The sequence below is a fragment of the Canis aureus genome, chromosome 15 (assembly GCF_053574225.1).
Source record: "Canis aureus isolate CA01 chromosome 15, VMU_Caureus_v.1.0, whole genome shotgun sequence".
Lineage (NCBI taxonomy): Eukaryota > Metazoa > Chordata > Mammalia > Carnivora > Canidae > Canis > Canis aureus.
The window spans coordinates 29862846-29888310 of NC_135625.1; the positions used below are offsets into that span (position 1 = coordinate 29862846).

At 35.5% G+C, this 25465-nt stretch overlaps 1 protein-coding gene across 10 annotated transcripts in view; it reads left to right on the forward strand.

Moving 5' to 3' along the window:
* The window catches only part of DLC1 (DLC1 Rho GTPase activating protein), a 495960-nt gene that overhangs the window by 119390 nt on the left and 351105 nt on the right, over positions 1 to 25465 (forward strand). The gene's annotated exons all lie outside the window — the stretch shown is intronic.

A 25465-nucleotide genomic window follows, 5' to 3' on the forward strand; every position in this document is an offset into this window, starting at 1 on the left:
CTGGTATTTGCCTTCATGAATATGCCTCCTAAATAAAATGTTTATTTGTTCATTTGTTGATTATCCATTTTAAATAGTATTTTATTTCCATTTCAAAGGTTTAGAAAATTAGTACTTATGTCTTGGTGTATCTCTTACCCCCCATTTTGTCTTCTGATTTTTGTTGATGGTATTCTTTTTATATTTTCAAGGTTTTAACATATACATTCTCTCTTGAGGCTAAAATTAATTGTTCCATGTCTAATTATAAAATTCAAAATCCACAAAAAGCTTTATAGTATGTAAATAACCATTCCAGGAAAACAACAACAATGAAATTGGACCACAGAGAAGCAGATGTAAGTCTTGTCATTTAAAGGAAGATCACTCAGGCATCAAGATAACAGATTTTAAAATCCTTCTGAATTGCTTCCATTTTCTATATCACGCAGCTTTTGTGTATCCATGTTCTTTAGCTTTTTACATTTTTATTTATTTGGTTGACATATGTCCTTGAATAACTTTATCGTATAGTTATGATTATTTATTAAGTTCTTTTATATCCATAAGTGTTGCTATTTTTCCCATATTTTAATGATTAAGCAGATTTAGAACTTTAGGCTTTTTTTTTTCTTGTCTTTCTTTCCTTCCTTCTTTCTTTTTTTTCCTTTTGTCTTGAGAAATTTGATGACATTCCTTGACTCTCCTGTGACCCAGTATTTAAAATATGAAGATCTATGTCACCCAGATAACTTGTTTTCTATTACTTATTTTTAAATCTCTGGATCTTCTTAAGATATATTCTTTATTCTTGGAGTTATAAAATTTAATAGGTTGTGACTATGAATATTTTTGCTTCTTTTGAATGCAACCTACTGTTTACTAAGATCATTCAATCAGAAAAGCTGTCTTTCATCAGTTTAAGAAATATTCCTTGCGATATTTTAATGAGTACTGACATCTCCCCTTGTTTCTGTTGCTTCTGCTCAGAATTCTTATTATATGTTTTTGAATAACCTGTATCTATGTCTCTTAACTTCTATTACTTGGCACTTTTTTGTATTTTTGCATTATTTACTCTGAGATTTTTTTTTTTCTTTTTTGACTCACTGCACCAAATCAGCACTTTGGTGTTCAGGTAGATGCATTTTATCATTCATTGTATGTTAAAACATTTATTGTTTTACTCCTCTATTTTCAATTTACATAGCTCTTTGTTTTTGTTATTTAATTACCTTGTCGATAAACAGTTAGTATTTACTGTGTGCCAACCACTCTTCTGGATGTACAAGAAACAAAATAACATCTTTGCTCTCAAGGACCTACTTTCTAGTATAGGAAAACAGAAAATAAATCCAACAAACGAATGGTAAGCCAACTAAGGAGTAGAATGAACAAAAGAAAGAACAGAATCAAAGAGTAGGATCTTAGAAGCAATGCAAAGGAACTGTTTCTAAAAGGAGAGTGAAAGAGGATATTTCAAATGCTGTGGATAATATCAAGAAGAAACGTGGCATTTCACAACATAAAGTCTATTGGTTGGCTTGTTCATAGTTTGGTGAAGGGAGATGCTTGCTTTCAGAAGGCTCAAGAACAAAAGGGAGGACAGGAATTAAAGAAAGTAAGCAGAGCCAGCTATTAAATCATGATTTAATATTTGCTGTAAAAGAACATGAAGGGAGAGGGTAAAAGCCAGAAGAGGATGTGGAGTCAAGAGAGAATTGTTTTTAATATTTAATGGGAGATATTTAGGCATCATATATGGAGAGTCAAAAAATGACCCAAGAGAAGAAATACCATTGTTACAAGATAGGAGGTAGCTCTAAGACTGATGTCCTTGAACTGATAAGGGAGAAGGGAATCCAGTAGAGGGATTGGGTTTAGACAGTGCTAAGACTTCATGTGTGCAACAAGAGTGAAGGCAAAGCATATGGAATATGTTCTCTGCCTGCTCTTTGATAATAATGTGTTCATGTTTTATAGATGGAGCACTCTGAGAACACTAATTATAGAGATAATTTAATGTGAGGTTTAGAGATTTTTAATGTGGAGCTGTATTACCTGAATTATTTCTTTCTGTGCAGAGTCTCTTTCCCTGCTATTGATTTTTCTTAACAATTTAGTGATTTTTCCCCCTTCCTTGTTATGACTAAGAAGAACTGGATAGAGGGATGCGTGGGTGGCCCAGCAGTTTAGCGCCTGCCTTCAGGCCAGGGCGTGATCCTGGAGTCCTGGGATTGAGTCCCATGTTGGGCTCCCTGCATGGAGCCTGCTTCTCCCTCTGCCTGTGTCTCTGTCTCTCTGTGTGTCTCTAATGAAAAAATAAAGAAAATTTAAAAAGAAGAAGAAGAACAACAACAACAACAGGATAGCAAAGGTGACCGGTGTGTGATCTCCCTATGATTTTTGTAGAAATCCATAATTCTCGCATAAATCATATATCTCCACTTCTCATGTCTCCATCCTACCCACATGCTCATCACAGCATTAAGAAGTACTATAATAAATGCCTTTTTGGCTGTCTCCTTGGATCCAGTTTTTTTCTCTTACTCTAGTTTTTTCTATACAGTATAATCAGATATGAACTTGTTAAGAAAGCACCATCACCAGCTTATTCCCCTTCATGAAAAACTAACCTAATCTCTTGGTTTTTATCAAATGGAGATAATATCCCTAGCCTGTAATTTAAACTTCTCTATTAAGTTCTTGTTAAAAATTTTAAACTTACTCTCACTATTCTAATGATTCTTACAGAGACTCATCACAAATCCCTGCTCTCTGTCCACGATGGACTCTTAGAGTCTCTTAGTTACTCTATACACCTAGTTGCCTCATTCCAGCATTTACCACCTAACTGTTTCAAATTCATTTTACTTTCTTTAAGTTCCCAAAGCTACCTCTTCCTCCCTGAAAAAGTCTTCGCTGGGAAAAGAAGTGAAATGAATGAAAGTTAATCTTTTTAAAAATCTTGTTTGAAAATGAACTAATAAATGCCCTGATATGGTGGTACTGTATGCACATTGAGGTCACTATCTATGTCCTTTGTGCAGTCTTGGTGATCAGTATGGTATAGTGAGAAACGGAGTTGTCTAGCAGGTAGATGGAAGGATGGGATAGATGATTGAGTGTGTGTATTCCCCCAGCCATTGCTGACTACAGAATTGTCTCCATTTTCAGTATGGTAGGTGTAAGAGAAAAGAACAACTTCCCTTGCTACATATATGGATGAAAGGAAGAAGATTTCCTCATTGTGGTGTCTTCACATATCCTTGAGTCTGCTGTGTTAATAGTTTTATGAACAAGAAGGAGTGTATCCCACAATAAAATTGTAATTGTTTGTGTGAACATCTACTTTTGTTAGTATATTCAGTCATTAATTCATTCATTCAGTATTGTTTTTACCATCTAATATTTAGGCATCATGTTGGTTGCCTGGGAATCAAAGATGAAAAAGTTTCTATCATTTTCCTTAAGAAACTCAAAAAATTTGAAGAATAAAGTTCCATAACTCTAACTTTTAGGGAATATGCTCCACCAGTGTGATAACCATTCATCCTTGTTTGTCTGGTCACACTGATTTACGCCTGTTGTCCCTACCTCCTGCCTACTTTGCTCCCCCTTGTACTTTCTGAAATGTCTCATTTAGGTGATAAATTACATCATCAATATATTGTACTAACCATACTAAAAAGGATTGGGCTGTGGATGTGTGTGTAAAAATAAAAACGTGCCTTGTCTCCTCTTCTAAATTTAAACTTCTTAGTGGCATAAAAAAAAATCCTGCTGAAATTAGTAGAATATATTTGCTTTTGTTTTTAATTTTCCTAATTTTTTTAAAAACCTTAACCAAATCTGTATTGATAGAGATTAAGATTTAGATGACTGGCATATGGCTTTTAAAATATCATGGAAAATAAGGCTCTTACAGCTGTAAATTCACAGAAATCTATGGAAATGCTAATATTCACAAAACAATAAATGATACTAATTATGTTCCTGAAACAATGCTAAAATAACATTATGTATTCTATTTGAAGTTCAAAAAGTATAAAATACTTATTACTTTTAAATTGATAACATTTCACCCATCACAATTCCTCTCTATAGATTCTTTTTGCTTTGGGAGGCAACCTACTCCTTTTCTTATTCCCTTGGAAATGATAAATATGCTAAGAACTGGTCATCCCATAGAAGTTTCTACACTACCCATTTTTAATTCAGTGGAGAACTGGTTGTGAAATAATGACCCAAGCATATGAAAACCACAAAAAAACATAAGATGGAAGGTAATGATAAGTTTCGTTTCATTCTCTTTTAAAAAATAATTTCGCTCAATGCTAATTAGTTTTCAGAGATGAGATCCTGGTCTCCTTCCCATCAAGGGATAAGTTCTTAATGCCACATACACAGCACTTGTCAATCAGCCTCAGGGTTTACAGTTCCCCAAATTTACCTGAGAGCTGAAATACACCAAGGAGTCTCCTCATCTCTGGGACAGATTCTATGGTTATGGTAGTGTTTTTCTTTTCATTTGAAACTACTACTGTTTATAATCTCTATTTTCTGTGGTTGCTATTCATAAAAGCTTCTTTTTTCACTTTCTTTCTTTAATTCACTAAGTAAGTCCAAAAATCTCCATGGCTTCTGGGCACATGCTAAGAATAACAGAAAATTCATTATTATAACCACTATGTTTTAGCCAAAGCCCTGATAGGAAAGAAGGCCTTTGCTGGGCCCTCAGAATCAGAAGACTAAAGTCCTTTTGAACCAAACTAAAAAAATCAAGGCTTTCTCCAGACTAAGGATTTTCATAAAAAAAACTTTAATTATTACAATATCTGTACTGTATCATAAAAAGCACCTTTTTTTCAAATCTTTGAAGAACAAATTCAATGATACAACATTGAATTTAAGTCAATGTTGATACAACACATTCAGGTCAAAAAAAGGAAAACCAGTTACAAATATTTCGAAATTTACTACCTTTTTAAAACTGAAATTATAATTTGTTGTTGTCTATTAAAAATGCCATTATGTTATATCACTATATAAATATGTTCTCATTTCATTATTAATACCTGCACTTTGATGTGGTATAAAACCACAGGAGATTTAATGATCAAAGAAAAGAAAACCAAGGGGGAAAATTTAAGCAATTATTCTCAGAGGTCTTTTATTCCCAGTAAGGGAAATTGACAAATTTTTGCATAAATGCTACAGAAGAGTAACATGAAACCTGTTATTGTTTCTTGTATTCTAACGGAGGAGGCAGAGTTAGCTCCTGGAAGAGTGTTCTCATTTCAGTTCTGACAACTCCTACGACCTAGAGCAAGCCTTTCCCTTCCTCATTGTTTAAGGGAGGATACTGAATTCAGAAATATTTCTATTCCTTCCAGTTCCCTATTTTTCTGATTCCCACATACTTGTTGGTTAGTAAATTGTGTTTAGGTTTCAATATATTGACTGTTATTTATTTGTCAGTGTTTACTTTCAAACATTAGAATTTGTCACACACATGAGTTTGTCACTGCAATGGAAAGATGATAACCATGTCCCTAAAAAACAAGTACTTCAAAAACTTCCTTCTAAAAATCTGTCTTCTTGTTCCATGTGGATGGTTTAATCATAAATTTCATCTGAGCACTAAGTGTCTGTCTTAGTCTGATAGGCTGCTATAACAAAATACCATAGGCTAAGTGGTTTAAACAATAAACGTTTGTTTTCTTATAGTTCTGGAAGCTAGAATTCTGAGATCTGGGTGAGAGTGTGGTTGGATTTTGGTGAGAATTCTCCTTCTGGTTTATGAATAGCCACCTTACCTTGGCAGAGAGAGGAAGCTCTGGTTTCTCTCCCTTTTATGAGAAGGATGTTAATTCCATCATCAGGGCTCTACCCTCATGACTTCGCCTAAAACTAATCAATTCCCAAAGGTCTCACCTCCTAATACCATCATACTGAGAATTAAGGCTTCAACATAATTTGGGTGGGTTGAACAAGATATTCAATCCACAGAAGTATCTCTCTTGACATATCTGGTCAGCATATCACTATCCACTCTGATGTTCAGCATCACACAGTTTGGCTCTTGGTGGTTCTCTAATTCCTTCATGTTTGTCTCTTCACTATAACCTTTCTAAGGCAAAGACAAGTTTTTCTTTTTTCCTTATTTTTACAGTGACTAGTATTTAGGCACTTAGGAAATATCTACTGATTGATAAGTTGATATCTCTGAATTGCTGAGTAAAATATTTACTAAAAAAAGTTAACAAATATGTAAGGGCTGTGTACTTAACACTCTATTATAATACCCTCACCAAAACTACCAGTATGTTATAGCAACTTAATCATTTAATAGCCAATGTTTGTGTTTCTTATGAATAAGGAATCTCTACTACTAGAAGAAATGTTTGCTTCACCCTGATTTAGCAAATGGCATAGTTTCGTTTAAAACACCAGACTTCCGTGCCAATTGCAGTCCAGGGATGGTTTTCCCCAAGGAAGCATGACCCAGCAAATCATAAGGGGGTTCAGCTGTGTCCTAGGAGACTTCAGCCCTGAAGATTTTTGGAGACATGGGCCAAGTCTAATAGTCTATAAAGAATTCCCAAGTATTAATGGTCATTCGTTCAAGATATTTAATGAATTCCTAAGTAAGCATGAGTTAATATTATACTGTTTAGAGTAAGTTATAGAAAATTAAACATTGAACTAAAACATAAATATTTCTTCAAAATTTACAGCTTCTCAGCCTCTCTCTCTTTTTTTAAATTATTTATTTGAGAGAGAGAGAGTGAGCGAGAGAACATGAGTAGGGGGGAGCAGAAGAGGGATACTCTTCCCTGAGCAGGGAGCCTGACATGGGGCTCAGTCCCAGGACCCCAAGATCATGACCTGAGCTGATGGCAGACACTTAACCAACTGAGCCACCCAGGCTCCCCTCAGCCTCTCTCTCAGTCCCTTCCCCCAAGAAAATGAACAACCACTCTCTTCATTCAGTGTACATATGTATATATACATATACGTATGTATGTAGTGAGAACGGCATTAGTTTCTTCTGGAAGGAGACTCAGATTCCTAAGGTGAAGGACACTGCTCCCAGTCTCTCAACTATTCCCTGGGAAAGTTAAAAATAAGTCAGTTGAAAAAATAAGTTGGCACTTGTTATTTGAGAAAATTGCTTTATTCCAGGAACTGCCTCATGTAGCAGAAATTTATTTACCATCTGTGTGGACTTTAAAATTTTTCCATCTTAACTGATACACAACTGAAATAGAAACAGACTTTCCGTGCGTAGGTTTTCCACAGGCCTCAATTTTTTAAAGGGTGTTAACTAAGAAACTTTTGGGATTTTTGTGGTCCCCAGAGTGGGAGAGCCCCATGACTGCCCCTCAGGTCCAAGATCTCCTTCTGGAGACAGGCCCCAGACTGATGTCACTAGTGACTTCAAGTTGGGGTGGAAGGAGTGGAGGGATCTGCTAGGGAGCATTCCAGGGACTTTGCTGAAAGGCATTCTTTATTTTAAATGGCCTTTAGAACAGTTACCTAGCACATTATGTTCAAATAATAAAATAAAATGAAAATAAAAGTCCCTTGGGCAATAAATGACTTCTTCCTGAATTGCTTTTAAGTTATGTAGTCAGATAAGACAAATGTGCTTTCCTCTTTTTCAGCTGTATCAAAGGATTATTTTATTCAAATGTTTTATTAAATTTTTCCACAAGAGGAAGTAACTTTGTTCACTGAGGGAAAAAAATGAGGTTGAATGGGTGGCTGAACACAAGTAGATTTATTGTTAGGCAGTGCTTTATATAAACTACAGAAAAATCAAGGGAAATCCAATTGCTACTTTTTGTAGAAAATAAGCTGTCTGCCCGGATATTTTCCTACAATGTTGAGCTATTACACTGTTATTTTGGAGGATAGAAACTGGAGTTTCTCTATATATTTAATTCTTTTCACAATTTATGCTTTCACTTCAAGAAAACTCAAGAGAAAACTCACTTGGATATCTGTATAGACTTTAGCAAAGCAGTGTCACACTTCTCCAGACATTCAATGTTAACAACTATTAGAAGGTCAAAATCATGTCACATTATGTAGGGTATGTATTTCAATAGCTTCCGATCATTTCTTATTGCAAATTTTGATGTTAATTTTAATATCCAAACATAAATGTCAATAAAACTTCTAAGATATGGAAAACTACACAATTTATTTATAATTTACCTTTTATAAATTCCTATAATTCCTATGGCTATAGCATTTAGATTCTTTATATGCATTATCTCATTTAAATGTCACAAAACATACAAATTTGGTTAAAATTGGTAGATGAGAAAACCAAGGCCTTGACAAATAAGTAACACACTTCCAGGCCACAGAGCATTTAAATATCAGAACTAGTATTCAGAGCTCAGCAAGTCAGGACTCCAACACCCATTGTTCTGGCCATATCATAGGCTTTAGGATTTGGCATTAATGTGAAAAACTCAATTCTAATGGAATACATAGGATTTTTTTTTTTTTTATATAGGATCTTTTTAAACAACAGTATTGATCTCAGCTTTTAAGGCTTTATTTAAAATATAGATGATGTCAACACTTCGAAGACTATTGTTTATTTACAAAATTGAAAGGGAGGAACTTTAACTCTTTGATCTATGCATTGGAAAGTGGGCCTGTGAAAACTTAAAAAGCAGCATTGCTATTCAGACTTATAATCCCTGTCCAGTTCTTTCTTGTTCCCAGAAAACAGTGCTGCTGCATAAAATCCATAAAAGAACGAGTAAGAGAGTGGATTCTGGAAATAGGCAAAATTCCATTTGATTCCTGGATCTCACCATATGTTAGATAGTGACACCAAGAAAGAAATTCAATCTGTTGGTCTGTCTAGCTGTAGGATTGGAGTTAGCATTTAGACATAAGTATGGGAGATGATTATCATGAAATCTGTCACAGAGGAGGCAAAACTGATGATCTGACTCATGGAAACTGAGGGGCAAATGTACTAGGAAAATATGAGAAGTAGTACATATGTGACTGTTGTGGTTGCTCCTACAACTACAAAAACCCTGCTCATGTCCTTATTCTACCTCCTTTCATCATGAGTGTGTCACTGCTTTGTACACTAGTTTTCATGTTGTCATAGTTTTAAGGTAAAAAAAATGAAATTGAGGTAGAAAACAAAATCAAGAGTCCAGTCTCCCACTTAAACTGCTGTTATATCTTCTGCAGATTAACCTCTCCATGTCAAAATTTCTTCAAGGTAAATGTAGTGGTAATAATTCCAACTTTGCTGCATTATTAAAATATTTGAAAGGAAGATTTCGGCTTACAACAGTATTGCTCCAAAGAAACTTCCTTTTTTAGTTAAACTAAACTCTGGAAAGAATAGATTCAGATGTCATTAGATTCACAAGGAGTAAGAAAATCACTAATGAAACACTCTCTAAAAACATGCCAACATGAGCTAGGGATAAAGGAAGACCCAGAACCCTGGTAGAAACCTGAGTAGTGAGCAGACAGGAAGAACAGAGTGGCCCAATCAACATGGCAACTAGGAAACTGAGTCTTGAGCCAGTCAAGCTGAGCCATGCTCCTCAAGTTTAGTAGTTCTCCTAGCTAGTGGCAGAAGTAAAAAGTCCCTCTGGCAAAAAAAGTGTTTCCAATCCCCAACTTAGGCCCACAGAATTCCCACCTATTAAGATCAAGCAATGAGCTTCAGTTGCACATTACAAAACAGAAGGCAGCTGCTAGAGCTGAGGATAAATCAAAAGTTGGGTGATCAGATTTTTAAAAAGTCCAAGTTCCTTATTACACCTTTGTAGAAAATGAGGGTTGCATTAATGCATATTTTTATATTTTATTATAAAATATAAATAATATTAATGCATATTTTTATATTTTATTATAATGTAAATTTGCCATGCTAAAAATTAAGTGATGGGACACCTGGGTGGTTCAAGTTGGTTAAACATCTGCCTTTGGCTCAGGTCATGATCTCAGGGTCCTGGGATGGAGCCCCACTCAGGCTCCCTGCTCAGTGAGGAGCCTGCTTCTCCCTCTCCCTCTGCAGCTCCCCCCTGCTTCTGCTCTCTTTCTCTCTCTCTCTCTGTCAAATAAATACATAAAAACTTAAAAAAAATAAAAATAAATGATGACATTTCAAGGATAAAGGAATAGAACTTGGGTAAATAAGTTTTAGGGAACAAAATGGGATACAAGCAAATAAAAACATCACTTAACAAGCAAATAAAAGCAAAATATTAAAAGTGAGATAAATAAAATAGACAAACATTATAACAGGGGCACCTGGGTGGTGGCTCAGTTGGTTAAACGTCTGCCTTAGCTCAGGTCATGACACTGGGGCCCTGAGATAGAGCCCAAGTTGGGCTCCCTGTTCAGCTCAGAGTCTGCTTCTCCCTTTCCCTTTGCCCCTCCTTGCCCAGCTTGTGCTTTCTCTCTCTCAAAGAAATAGTCGAAAGAAGAAAGAAAGAAAGAAAGAAAGAAAGAAAGAAGAAAGAAAGAAAGAAAGAAAGAAAGAAAGAAAGAAAGAAAGAAAGAAAAAAATAAAATAAAAAAAAAAGAAAGAAAGAAAGAAAGAAAGAAAAGAAAAGAAAGAAAAAGAAAGAAAAAGAAAGAAAGAAAGAAAGAAAGAAAGAAAGAAAGAAAGAAAGAAAAAAGAAAGAAAGAAAGAAAGAAAGAAAGAAAGAAAGAAAGAAAAATGTTAGAACAAAATCCAATTATATCAATAATCACAATAAGTGGAAATGGATTTCAATAATCAATTAAAAGTTTATTGAATGGAAAACACTCCAAATGCTGTTTACAAAGATATGTAATGTGTAAGGATTTTTAAAGATTACAAGGTGAAGGAAAAGGGAAAAGAAAAAGAAAAGGTAAATACAAATGAAATATAACTTAAGACCAGTTATTAAAATCACCACATAAAATTATATCACCAATATTGATAAACATTTCAGTTCACCATGAAGACAAAATAAGTTTAAATTGTAACAACTAAAATGGACTAAAAATATATAAAGAAAACATTAATACACTAGATAGAAATTTTGAAAAATCTATAATCTGCAAGTAAAAAATTAATAAATCACTGATGATTTAAGCAATACAATAACCAAGCTTAATCTGATGCACATATAGAACTCTGCACCCAATAATCAGAACATATATGTTGTTCTCATCACATATGGAGCATTTTGAAAACTGGTATTGTAGACTATGAAGTATGTCTCAACAAATTTTAAAAATTGCTGTCATAGAGACCACATACTCAAACCACAGTGCAGTTAGGTTAGACAATTAGGTTAGAATTTAATAATAGGAATTCCCATATATTTGGAAATTAAAGCATATTCACACCAATAATTCAAGAGGTAAGCAATCATAACTGAAATTTTAAAGATAATTGAGTGATTAAAAAATTGTTTACTTCTAAACATGTGGGTTGCAAAAAAAGAGCTACTTGTAGGGAAATATGAAAACCATAAATGCCATTATAAAGGAAGAAAACCCAAAAGATAATAAAGCAGGTATCTTAAGGATTAAGACATATAAACCCGATTCAAGAAAGGAAATACTTTATGAAGTCAAGAGAGAGGAAAACAATATTACAAATAGAAAGTGGAATATAATCACTGATAAAGATTAATTAGAGAATATAATGCACAACTTTAGGTCAATGAATTTGATAAATTAGATGGCATAGACAAACTACTAAGAAAAATCACTGAACTCAACCAAGAAAAAAATAATCTTATAGCACTTTTAAAAATAAAAAGCCTTTAAAATTCTCCTACAAAGGAAACACCCTATATAGATGATTTTATAAGAAAATTGTGGTTAGCTTTCAAAGAACAAATAATTTCAATCCTTTATAAACTCTTCCAGAGATTAGAAAGGAATAAATCTCACTCATGGACATAGATGCTAAAACCTGAACAATTCAGCAGTACAAAACAAGATAAAACATCTTAACCAAATTATCTAGGAAAACCAAATTTAATCCTAGGAATAAAAGAGTACTTTGATATAAAAAGATCTGTATGTCATTTTAAATAATCATCTGTGGGTTAAAGGGGAAAAATTATGATTATCTCAACAGATTCACAAAAAAACATTTGGCAAAAGCCAAATCCACTATTTTTTTTTAATTTATTTTTTATTGGTGTTCAATTTACTAACATACAGAATAACCCCCAGTGCCCGTCACCCATTCACTCCCACCCCCCGCCCTCCTCCCCTTCCAAAACCCCTAGTTCGTTTCCCAGAGTTAGCAGTCTTTACGTTCTGTCTCCCTTTCTGATATTTCCCACACATTTCTTCCCCCTTCCCTTATATTCCCTTTCACTATTATTTATATTCCCCACATGAATGAGAACATATAATGTTTGTCCTTCTCCGACTGACTTACTTCACTCAGCATAATACCCTCCAGCTCCATCCACGTTGAAGCAAATGGTGGGTATTTGTCATTTCTAATAGCTGAGTAATATTCCATTGTATACATAAACCACATCTTCTTTATCCATTCATCTTTCGTTGGACACCGAGGCTCCTTCCACAGTTTGGCTATCGTGGACATTGCTGCTAGAAACATCGGGGTGCAGGTGTCCCGGCGTTTAATTGCATCTGTATCTTTGGGGTAAATCCCCAACAGTGCAATTGCTGGGTCGTAGGGCAGGTTTATTTTTAACTCTTTGAGGAACCTCCACACAGTTTTGCAGAGTGGCTGCACCAGTTCACATTCCCACCAACAGTGTATGAGGGTTCCCTTTTCTCCGCATCCTCTCCAACATTTGTTGTTTCCTGCCTTGTTAATTTGCCCCATTCTCACTGGTGTGAGGTGGTATCTCATTGTGGTTTTGATTTGTATTTCCCTGATGGCAAGTGATGCAGAGCATTTTCTCATATGCATGTTGGCCATGTCTACTATTTTTTTAATTGAGAAAGTAGAAACAGACTACAGCTATTTTAACCTAACAAAGTCATACTTATTTTTTTTTTAAAGATTGCATTTATTCATTCATGAGAGACACAGAAAGAAAGGCAGAGAAATAGCCAGAGGGAGAAAGAAACAGGCTTCCTGTGGGGAGCCTGATGTGGGACTGGATTCCTGGACCCAGAATCACACCCTGAGCCGAAGGCAGACACTCAACCACTGAGCCACCCTGGCACCCCTGTGTTACTTTAAAAAGAAAATCCTACAGCAAATAGTATTTCTAATGGGGGCATATTGTCATGTTCTCTCTTCAACTTTATGCTGGAGATTCACACCAATAGGGGGAGGGAAGTGGCAATAAAAGTCTAAGAATCAGATTTTCTCTAAGAACATCTGACAAAAATAGTCAAATTATTAAGTTTAGCAAACTCACAAAAATTTATAAAATGTATATTTTAAAATTTACCACTTAAAAAAAAATAAAATAAAATTTACCACTTATGAAAGCAACAAGAACTATAAGTTACAGAGAAATAAGTCTTTATGTGATGTACCCTTACATATTATCATATGCAGGAAATTATAAAACTTTATTGAAAGATATTAAGGAAGATCTAAATTAAGTAGAGGGATGTATTATACTCACAAATAGAAAGATCTGGGGTGCCCTGGGTGGCTTATTGGTTTAAGTTTCTGCCTTTGGGTAAGGCTATGGTCCCAGGGTCCTGGGATCAACTCCAGGGATTAGGTTTTCTGCTCAGGGAGGGGCTTGTTTCTCCCTCTCCTTCTCCCTCTGACTGGTGCTCCCCCTGCTTGTGTCCTCTCTCTCTCTCTCTCTCTCTCTCTCTCTCCATTAAATATATAAACAAATAAACAAAATCTTGAAGTAAAAAAAAAAAAAACAAAGAGAAAGACTCAATATTGTAAAGATACCAATGCTCCCAAAATTGATTCATAGATTATATACAGTTGAAATTCTGTTTTTCAAGAAACTTGACAATTGGATTCTAAAATATCAATGGAAAAGCAATGGACAGTGTATAACCAAAAGATTACTGAAGAAGTCATGCAAGATAGCAAAACTGGCCCATCCAAATGTCAAAAAAATTTAAACATATTGAATGAATATAATGTGATATTTATGAAGGAATAGACAAAATAACTAATGAAACAGATGAGAAAGCCCAGAATAATCCCATGTAGGTAGAAATTCAATCGTATAGGATAGTGTTCTTGAAGGAAAGGGGGCTGATTCTTGGAAAATTAGTTATCTGTATGGAAAAGGATAAAATTAAGTTCACTCTCCTCTCCTCTCTACAGTTCTAGATGCAGGATTAATGATTTATATGTGAAAGAACTTGAAATATTTTATATGAAAATGTGAACAGATAAATTTATGGCAAAGAATAATAAGGGATTCATCAACAACACAGAAAATTAATTACATAAGAAAAGATGGATATCTTTTTATGTTAAAATTTAGAAATTCTTGGGATGCCTGGGTGGCTTAGCATTTGAGCATCTGCCTTTGGCTCAGGACATGATCCCGAAGTTCTGGGATCAAGTCCCACATCGGGCTTCCTGAATGGATCCTGCTTCTCCCTCCACCTATGTCTCTGCCTCTTTCTCTCTCTGTGTCTTTCATGAATAAATAAATAAAATCTTTTTTAAAAAAATTTTAGAAAGTCTAAATTTATCAAAAATCAGTAGAGAGAAAGCATTTTATTATTTTTTTATTCTTTTTGTATATTTTTTATTGGAGTTCGGTTTGCCAACATATAGTATAACACCCAGTCACCCCGTTAAAAAGTGCTTTCAAATCAGAGAAATGCCAATAAAATCACAATGATATTATATCCTCTAGATTAGCACCAATTAAAAAGTCTAATATGCCAGGTATCAGAGTTGATTAGGATTAATAGCAAATTCTATACATTCTGGATATCAATATAATTGACACACAATTTTAGAAAACAAGTTGACATTATATCTTAAGGTTAAATATCCCCATATTCTAAAAATATTATCACTCCTAATATATACCTGAGACACAATCCTGAATTTGCCCCTCAAGAAATGGGTACAAGATCATACATTGTATTAATGTTCATAACAACAAAAAATTAGAAATAAACTAAGCATTCATTTGTGGGATAGTGGATAAATACATTGTAGAATACCAACACAATGGCATATTGCCCAGATATCAAATTAATTAAGCACTTCAATCTACAACACTCAATGTTCATTAAAAAAAGAAAAAAAAAATTGGGGCCGCCCAGGTGGCTCAGCGGTTTAGTGTGGCCTTCAGCCCAGGTGTGATCCTGGAGACCTGGGATCGAGTCCCATGTTGGGCTCCCTGCATGGAGCCTACTTCTCCCTCTGCCTGTGTCTCTGCCTCTCTCTCTTTCTCTCTCTCTCTCTCTCTCTCTCTGTCTCTCATGAATAAATAAATAAAGTCTTTTAAAAAAAAATGCTGCTGAGAGTAAGGGAAGCATGTTTCAGAAAACTACATAGGGTTCAATATAGTTATAGAGCTCAAAAAGAGAACTAAATAATAGCTTATTTAGGTGCACACACACACATATATATATACACAATTTAAAGCCTCTACTTTAAAAAAAAAAAGCAAAGGAATAAAAAACTAAATCAAAAAATCTTAGCAGAGTAGAGGAAGGAAGGCAAGAATGAGACAGGAGAAGAGCATATAAATGGACTCAAATCACTGCTAATGCTCCAGTTCCAGGGTGAGGGGGGTAGATTCACAGGGGAGTCACTGTAATAGTATGCTTTACAATTTGCATATCTGGGGCACACATTTCATATCAACTGATATATTCCAATACAATAAAAGGATGCTTAAACACGGTAACAAATGCGAATATGCTTTTACCATAGAGATTTAGAGAAATTTTTATTGCAGTGTTCTAAATTACTGTATTTTAGACCTATTGTCCCTAATTAGATTGGAAACTGCTCAGAGTGAAGGGTTATGATGGAATTCTGAGTGACACTTGGTGAATATGGCACATGGATGCTTCAGGTTGATGAAGAACTAAAGAGAGTGTCTACTGTTTCCTTTTGTTTGCATGTGTTGCTTTTTCTCTTGTATGAGTCTAGATTACATCTGACCATGTGCATTTGGCCACAACACATTTACCCCTCCAGAATAAGACAAAGGTCCCTCTTCCTAAGGCTCTCCGGGCTTCAAGAAGCTTTTGTTCTCTGTATCCTGCAGCACCCACAACACAAGTTGCCCATATCCATGAGCCTGCCGTTTTTACCCACTAATAGCCTTGAACTTGAGTCTTGACTCTGGGGAAAAACTTTCCACCATATTCAAATTTCATCTTTTTTCTTTTCTTTTTATTTTAGTTTATCTCTTTCATTTATTTTATCCCTTGGGCTGCAGAAAAGGAAGTGAGTTAGCTGCCATTTTTCCTCCTTCTAGCTCTTTTGAGCTTTTTCATGTCCCCACAAATAGAACTGCAACTCTAACTCCCAGATGGCTCTCTTTCCCTTAGAGACAAATCTCTGGGGAAGGTTGATAATCCCAGTCTTTAAAGACATAGGTCCTGGGAATCCAGCAAAATGTCAGGTTTCTGTTTCCTCATCAGAGAATAATAAGCCAAAAATAATAACTCTAAACAACTATTAGAACAATGTTGCTTCCTCATGACCAGAAATGACCAGTCTCAATTTAGAGACAATTGAGCACAAAAAGCTCTTTTATCTAATTTACATGAAATCTACCAAATTCACTAGTTTCAACAGGCCTCTCCAAAGCTAAACAAAATTAAAGCTTTTTCATAAATAAGTATCTATAACAAATCAGTGGGGAAAACAAAGTAGTGAATATCCATGTAGTATGAATATGTATCAGATTAATTACAATCTTTTACTCTTTGAATAGATCTGAAGAATCTATATTTTATCAGGTCATTTTTTTAAAGATTTTATTTATTTATTCATGAGAGACACGAGAGAGGCAGAGGCATAGGCAGAGAGAGAAGCAGGCTCCCCAGAGGGAGCCCAATGTGGGACTTAATCCCAGAACCACAGGATCATGCCCTGAGCCAAAGGCAGATGCTCAACCACTGAGCCACCCAGGAGTCCCTTAGGTCATATTTTTAAAACATTCCCTTTCTACGATTACTCTCTGTTACTTTATAGCAGAGTTCAGAGTCACCCCCAGGCAGTTATTCTCTGCAACTAATAGAACCTGAAATTTTCAGTCATAATCAAGGCCCAGATTCCAGTTCTCTTATTCCCACATCATGGAAAACCTGGTACATATTCAGTCATACAAAGTTGCCATGCTAGATAACAGTCTTTAGTGTCTCTTGAATGCTGGCAACCAGATAAAAAACATCTCCTGAATCCCTTTGCTTGTTTTTCTAACATAGAAGAAGCTGTCTTGGATAGTCACGATATTTCAATTCAAAACTGCCAGATGTATATTGCCTGCAACGACAAAAAGAAGGGCCAATTACGTATGATTTATTTTTATTCTTTGCACTAGTGCTACTAGTAGTGCATCATAATGCCCAACAATAAAATTATAGGGTTATGGGAGCCCAGAAGAAGTACTGCAACTAATAAAACATGTGTTCAATGCTCTTCTCTAAACACCATGGGTACAGTGAGCTTCAACACTTTGTAAAGTTACTTTGATTACAACCCTGTTCATTTCTGCTTTCAGAAGCGTAATATATTGAGATGTAAAGAATAGACACATCTGTAGGAAGAACAAGTTACTAAAATCAAGAATACAAAGGTATTTTATTCTTTCTGTTCAGGATACAGTGCCAACTAAGTTCTGGAAGAAAAGGTCCCAGATGAATGTGAGCTTTCTAATTATTCTTGGCACGAATGATATCTGTTACTATAGACTACGGGGTGAAACGGCAGCTAAAACATTGGTAGATTTTTAATAAAATTATCTTGAGTAGATTTGGATAGAATTTGTAAGGAATAAGTTGAAAATCTATTTGCTGAATGGTAAGACTATATGTACCAATGGCCTTGCAGCAAGTAGTCATGAGCCCTCGTAGGAAAAGGAGAACAATAAGAGTGTCATTCGGTCCCATTTGTCTCTATAATGTGGCTTTCTCTCTTATGGTGCAGATACAAATCAGGGTGGAAAGAGAAAAAAAAAAAAAAAAGAGAGAAAAAAAAGAAAAAAAAAAAAAAAGAAATCCCCCAGAACTGGGCTTTCTTTCCACTAGTGCAAATGAGCTAGATGTTAACAGAAATAAGTGTCCCACTGATACAGTTGTTTCTGGATGCACAGAAGCATGGCACACTATGTCTTCAGTAGCATTTTTGTATACCATGTCTATTGATATATATATAAATAAAGAAGGTATTATGGTGTAACAGAAAGCACATTGTCATCAGAGATAAGAGATAAGCCTCATGACAGCTCTACCACTAACCTGCTCTGCAATCTTGGGTAAGTCAGTGAAATTGCTCCTTAACTTGTAGAAAAAGAGGATTGAATATAATATTTTGCAAGGGAGAAATGCCTTCTCTGCAGGATTATGCATAGTTTGAAATCAGTAATAAATATAATTTTGTAGTTAAAAAATATAAAAATAAATAAATAAATATAATTTTGTAGTTGAGAAATTAATTTTTTAAGACTTTTTAAAATTTGAGAGAGAGAGAGAGCGCGCACAAGCAGGAGAGGCAGAAGGAGAGGAAGAGAGATTCCAAGCAGACTCTGTGCAGAGCATGGAGCCAGACACAGGGCTTGATCTCACTACCTTGAGATCATCACCTGAACCGAAACCAGGAGTCAGATGCTTAACTGACTGTACCACCCAGGCACCCCTGGTTGTTTTAAACTACAAAAACCTAGCTTGGTGGATAGTGATTATGACCTGAAGGCAGAAACATGTCCAGGACAGTGCAGGGTTTGAGAGAGAAGGCCAAGAAGAGGCTGCAGATATGAATGCTTGTTAAGGGTGTGGAAGAAAATGACTGTACATGTATTTAAATGTGTAGAAATGCTATGTGGACTGATGTGCTGAATTTTCACATAAAGAAATGGTGAATTCATCCCAAGACACCTTGGTATGAGATGCTGTCTCGCTGATGTCTTATATCATTATGACATTATTTCTACACATATTTTTACATCCAACGGACTCTTTTTTTCATTCACACTGTGAAACATGACCACCATATTCCGTCGAAGAAATGAATGGAATCTGTCTTCAGAATCGGTGCTCATAATACTAGTGTTTGTTGTTTACATTGTGATTCCTAAAAATGCCTGGCCTTAGTAACAGACATCTACTCATATGTGGTAATCCTTTTTATCTTTGAAATAACAAAAGTGTGCTGTCAGAAAACATGGGAGGAGCATTTCTCCCTGTGTTCCTTCATTTGTGATCCATACCATTACCTCCCCCAAGCATCTCCCTAAGCCTTCTTTTGTCTGCTCTCAAAACCCTATCTTCCAAGGCCATACTCTCATACCTTTAGAGTGACACTGATTATCTTGAGCCATAAATGTTTATTTGCTTTGTCCATTCCCTGGTAGATCCTCCAAGGTAGAGACTTTTTTATTTCCCTTTGAACTCCAGCACATAATCAGATCTAAATAACTGTGTCATGATGACTAAATGAATGGATGCATAGAACATTTACAGTGAGTTTGAGGAAAATGGTTATGGAAGTCTTTTAATTATACAACCAACATTTGCTGAGCTTTTATCATGAACCAAGAAGGCAGCTCACAAGTTTTTGTAGAAAATAAAAAAGCTGCTATGAAGAAAAGAAACACACCCCTTTAAATACTATGAGACAATTAGACAAAAAGGCAAGGCTTTTTCAGTTATAAATGAGTACAATACACCATATTTTAAAAACCTGCAAAGGTTAAAAACAATATATATCAGGGTGAGGTAACCTCACTGGCTGCAGACATACATTTCTCCATGTGTTCATCAATTCTTTATTGAGTGTGAAATAAATTCCAAGCACAATCCTAGATGCTAACCAATCCTGTGGCAGTGAGCAAATCATCTGGGCAAGTTTCAAGAGGGGGCAGTATAAAGAATTTCAATTTCATTGAAGGATGGGTAGGCTCAGGAACAGGCAGATGGAAATTGAGATGGCATTCCAGGCACATGTATATGAAGCAATATTGGGTGAGTGGAGGGGGTGTTCCCTGAGGTCATCCTCCTCCTCATAAACCTATAAAAAGAATTGGGAAAAAATCTTTATAATTTATAGAGTATGTTATGTGGCATTCTAGTTTTAATATGCTTATTCACAGGAAGCAGTTTTTCCATAACATTTCCCTTTTCTAGAAATCAAAGGGGTTACTATTTAGATCAGCTGAGAAAAGGAAATCATAATAGCAACCCTTCATTAACTTCACTGTGCGGGAGAAGTAGTTCCAGGGTATCAGCATCCCATACATTGATGTCTGTGAGCTGAGGGTCCTGTGGACAGGAGAGCTTGTTGCTTGCATTCCCAGCCCACAGCCCTGCCCCATCAGGAAAGCACAGTGCACTTTCAATGAACAAAGAGATAATACTTATTTCTCTAAGAGCCTGCCCAGTAATTAGCCTCAAAGGAGTCACTTGATCATTTTACAGCTATGAGGAGGGAGGGGAAAAAAACATTTTAGAACTCATTTATTGACACAGTTATCTGAAAAATAAAATCAGGAAGAAATCCACAACTAGGAATCTTTTTGAAAAGACCACCTTCTGACATTGGGAATGATCCAGATGAGGTCAACACCCTCAACTTCCTGTCCCAGAGAAAGAGGGAAAAGAGACAGAGAATGAAAGAGGGGGAGGGCAGGAAAGAAATATGAAAAACATAGAGCTTCACAGAACTTAGAAATTCTCTAGAGATAAAGCAAGAAAAAAGGGGACTTTCAAGAGAATTGCTTTTTAGAGAACTCTTAGAAGTGCTACATTTAGAAATTCAAACTATAGTTTGTTGGTTGTTTAAAATCATATTCTATTAGGAAAGAATTCTTATTCATTAGCTGGACACAAGAAATAGACTGATCTGTGGTAATGGAAGAGTATTGAAGGCTAGCATTTTTAGCTGATTAGTGTGTTACTTGAATTTTATTCTTCAAAAGAAGTCTATATTTTATATAATATGATATTTTATAAAATTGGTTACCAAATTAATAATAAATATGCTTTTTGAGGATTTTTACCAAAATAATAAGCACACCTTTTTTTTCCAAGTGAAGAAAAACTATGAGCTTGATTTTTAGTATTCTTTACACATGATGGGGGTATAACAGTGGTAGAAATGTCACCAAATCTGGTTTGAGGGAGAAAAATGTAATTATAGAGTTAGTCTCTATTTTGAAAGGTCATTTGAAGTACTTTGAACTACTGACATATGAAGTGTCAGCAACATCTGTGATTTCAAAATTGTAGTAGTGACTGAATATCAGATCACTGTTGTCATATATTGTACAGCATGAGCTCTGTGTAACAAGGAACAAAGTATTACTTTGGAGTTTTAGCAAATGCCAACTTAGCATTTCAAATAACAAGGGAATTCTTTAACAGACTCACCCCATGTTAGAACATTTTATTGACTATAACTTATCAAAGATCCAGAAAGTCAAAACTTCAATTAGTGGAAATTGCAGTGGGCTGGGAGTTAGGAGCTCTGTGTGTTTTAATTTTTACCCAATTTGACCCTGGGAAACTCTAACTTTGGTATAGATATCTCCCTTATCTATAAAGGAAGGGAATGCGACTAGATGATCATTAAAGCTCTCTCCAAGTCTCAAATAATCTTGCCAAAATTGCCCCACTGAAGTCGCACACCACACCTAATGGTAATAGACTTATACTACTTAAATTTTGGCCAGAATTTAAATTCTTAATCGATGACGTTTGATGGTTGTATATCCATATATGACTTAAACTTTGTATTCTGAAGTCCCTCGAATCATCCTGCTTTGTTTTTTAAAGGGCCTTGTAGTAGCCCTCTCTCAACATTGGAGGATTTTTCTAGTGTCCACTGGTCACCTAGTGACTTGCACGGAGGGTCACAATTCTCATACAACTGTTACTTTCCTGTTCAACCTTGTAGTTTGTGTTGGTTCTCTTTGAGCCTATCCTATACTTTAAAAAAGTGTTTTGGAGAAGAAGATAAATGATGATAATTTTCAGAAATGGTGAATAATTCCTCTTTTCAACTATTCTCACAGAAGCAAAAAGTAAAGGTTGAATTTCTTCTTGGTGGGGGTGGAGGGGTAAGTGTGGCTAAAACCACGAGATTCCCAATGAGGGCTTGCGTGAACTTTGTTTTTACTTCCAGTCTCACTTAGCTTTATTTGTTTATCCATCCATTCCCTCTGGAAAACTCCTTGTATTTTATTCTCAGTATCCTTAGAATTTCCTATAACACCAAATTCTTCAAGTAAAGTAATTATAATTGCTCTGCTCTCTTAAAAATAAATTGATATTATACTACTTCTCTCTCTTTTTTTTTTCTTTCAGGACTGATACATTTATAAAATAATTTTCTACTTCACTTGATGTCTTTTGCAAGATACATCTCACCTCTGGCTTCATCTCTCTTGATCTAATATCTAAAAATCTTCTAGTCATTATAATAACATAATGGGACAAGATTATATTTCATAACATATAATCATATTTGTTTGACAGGAGTATGTTTTAAATAATCTAACAAAATAGACATAGAAATGGTGGGCTTTTAAAATAATTTTGTTTTGGGGAATCTGGGTAGCTCAGTCAGTTAAGCCTCCAAGTCATGGTTTCAACTCAGGTCAGGATCTCAGGGTCGTGAGGTTGGGCCCCATGTGGGGCTCTCTGCTCAGCACAGAGAGTTTCTTGAGTTTCTTTCTCTCTTCCTCTCTTGCTCTGCTCACATGCTCTCTCTCTTTCTAAAATAAATAAGTAAAATCTTTAAAAATAAATAAAATAAAGTAATTTTGTTTTATTCTTTTATTCAGTAAACATTTATTAAACAACGTGAGTGGGACATAGTGCTGGATTTAGATAAGGAGTTCACAACTCTGAGGAAGGTGGATGCATTATAAAATACTAAATGTGGCTCCATCTGTTAAACACCCAACTCTTGGTTTTGGCTCAGGTCATGAGCTTGTGGTTGTGGGATTGAGCCCTGTGTTGGACTCTGCACTCAGCATGGAGTCTGCTTCAGATTCTCTGTCCCTTTCCCTTTCCTTCTCTCTCTCTTTCTCTCTCTCTCTCCCTCTTTCTCAAATAAATAAAATAAAATGCTGAGTGCAACCAAAGAATCATGCACAGAAATAGAAATGTATCAAGAACAAAGATTTTAAATGCAATTTTTTGTTAATGCAGATCAAGTAAGCCATAATTAAGGTCGTATTCTAAAAATGGGCCATGTTTTCAACTATGGCAACTAGAAAATAAGCAGTGATCCATTCAAATCTATTGATAACACTGCAGGCTTAATTATGTTGTCTTAAACTGATTTTCTGCAGCTTAATATAAAGGCGGACAGTCTGTGCAAGTACCTAGAACAGTATTGTGATAGGCACTCAATCAACGTTAGTGAAACTATGTTTGGATCTGATCCCAGCTTTCAGACTTGAGGGATCACAGAAACCATATTATTTGAGATATCTACCGCATATCAAGTCCCATATAAAAGAAATATAAGCACATAAATCTTACTTTCATGGGCAGTATAGGCAAGGCTGAAACTTTACATGTGAAACTGTTGGTCTGCAAGCACTGATATGTGATGCTGGTCATGAAAGCAAAAATCATTGCAAAGAAAAGGGCAAAGTGATCAGGAACAGTGAGGGATACAACATAAGGGGACCACCTAGAGAAGAAGAGGCCCAAATGTTTATAAACTATATAGAGGTATCATGCAGTTCTTCTGCAATTTCATTTTGCCTGGGTGGCTTTATCTACCTTGCTCAATATCTCTACTTGATAACATTGAAAAATTCAGTGTCTTGAGCACTATTAGAAATGCTATGTCTACAATATTAGGAAGACCCTTTTGAATTCTTTGTGGAAGTACCTCATCTTCAGAAAGTAAAAGCAGTGAAAAAACCTTGGACATAACTGTGAGAACTAGGTCAAATTGCTTCTCCTCAAACATCGGTCCCCTTGCCAGGGAAATGAGGAGAATAGCTATTTACCTTTGTAGACCTCATTGGTCTGCTAAGACAATCAGATGTAAGTGACACTGTGTAACAACAACAGTTGGGAAACAACCATAGGAAATGCTTGTCATATTTTGGAGATCACCACCTACTGGAGGCAGGGAATCCGAAAATAAAATTTTGATAAAAATCAACTGGAAATTTCTTTCAAAACATAATGTCTTAGGTCAATCTTCCAGAGATTCTGATTTCAGTATGTCTGGGCCCAAGAGTATACAATTTTTATAAGCACCCCCTCACCTTGGTTATACCACCATAGATGGTAAAGAGACCATACTTTTGTAAACATTGTCTTTGAGTTTTCTATAGCCTCACGGAGGCTATAGTGCATCTTACCCATGAAATAAGTACTATACATAACAAAATTTGGCCCCCAAATATATAGGTTCAGAGACCCCTTCTAAAATTGTTAGGGATCCATGTACTCCAGATTAAGAGTGCCCAATGTAAGATTTTTCTGCTATCAAAAACTCTGTTGCGTGATACCTGGAAAAGAAATGATGTTTTTCCTTTTTTAGACACAAAGCTATTTTTTTTCTTTTTAATTATTACCATTTCATTTAATATTTATCATTTCAATCAATTTGCATCTTTTACATGTTTGGAAACAAAAGTTAACCAGAAAGCCCCCCAATTTTTAAAAATTTGGTTTACCTGTTCATTTGTTCTTTCATTAATATAGTATATGTTGTATTCTAAACAACATTTGGTTTAGGATACAAACAATAGACAAATCAACTACAAAACAGACAAAAAATCTTACTGTCATGAAGCTTACATTGTAGAGGTAAATATAAATAGAATATGTATTAAAGTATATCACTATATACTTATCACATGAAAAAAAAAGGCAGGAAAAATATAGGAAATGCAATTTTAGACAGGGTTGCCAAAGAACGCCTCAATGAGGTAACATTGGAGTAAAGACCTGAAGGACACGAGAGAGTGAGCCAGCTTTGCTGGTGTGGATGTGGGTAAGAGAGCTGCAGAGTCCACGTGCCCAGCTAGCAGGAAAGGCTTGAAATAGCTGTGGGGGAGGGGACAAGTGTGGCTGGAGCAGAGTGAGGTAGATGAAGCCTGCAGGAGATAAGCTCCAAGAAGTGAGGATCTTTGGGACCCAGGGCTCTTACCCTAAATGTCATGTGAGCCTTTTGAAAGTTTTGAAGAGAAGAGTAACATGATGTGATACTCACATTTTAACATGCCAGTCAAGTATGTTTCTGTGTAGGCAATGATTGTACAATGTGGGTATCTGAACACAAATGATTCTGTTTGTACAGCATGCCATCTCCTTCCTTTTCCTTTACCAAGGGAAAATATTTTCATGCTTGTGATAG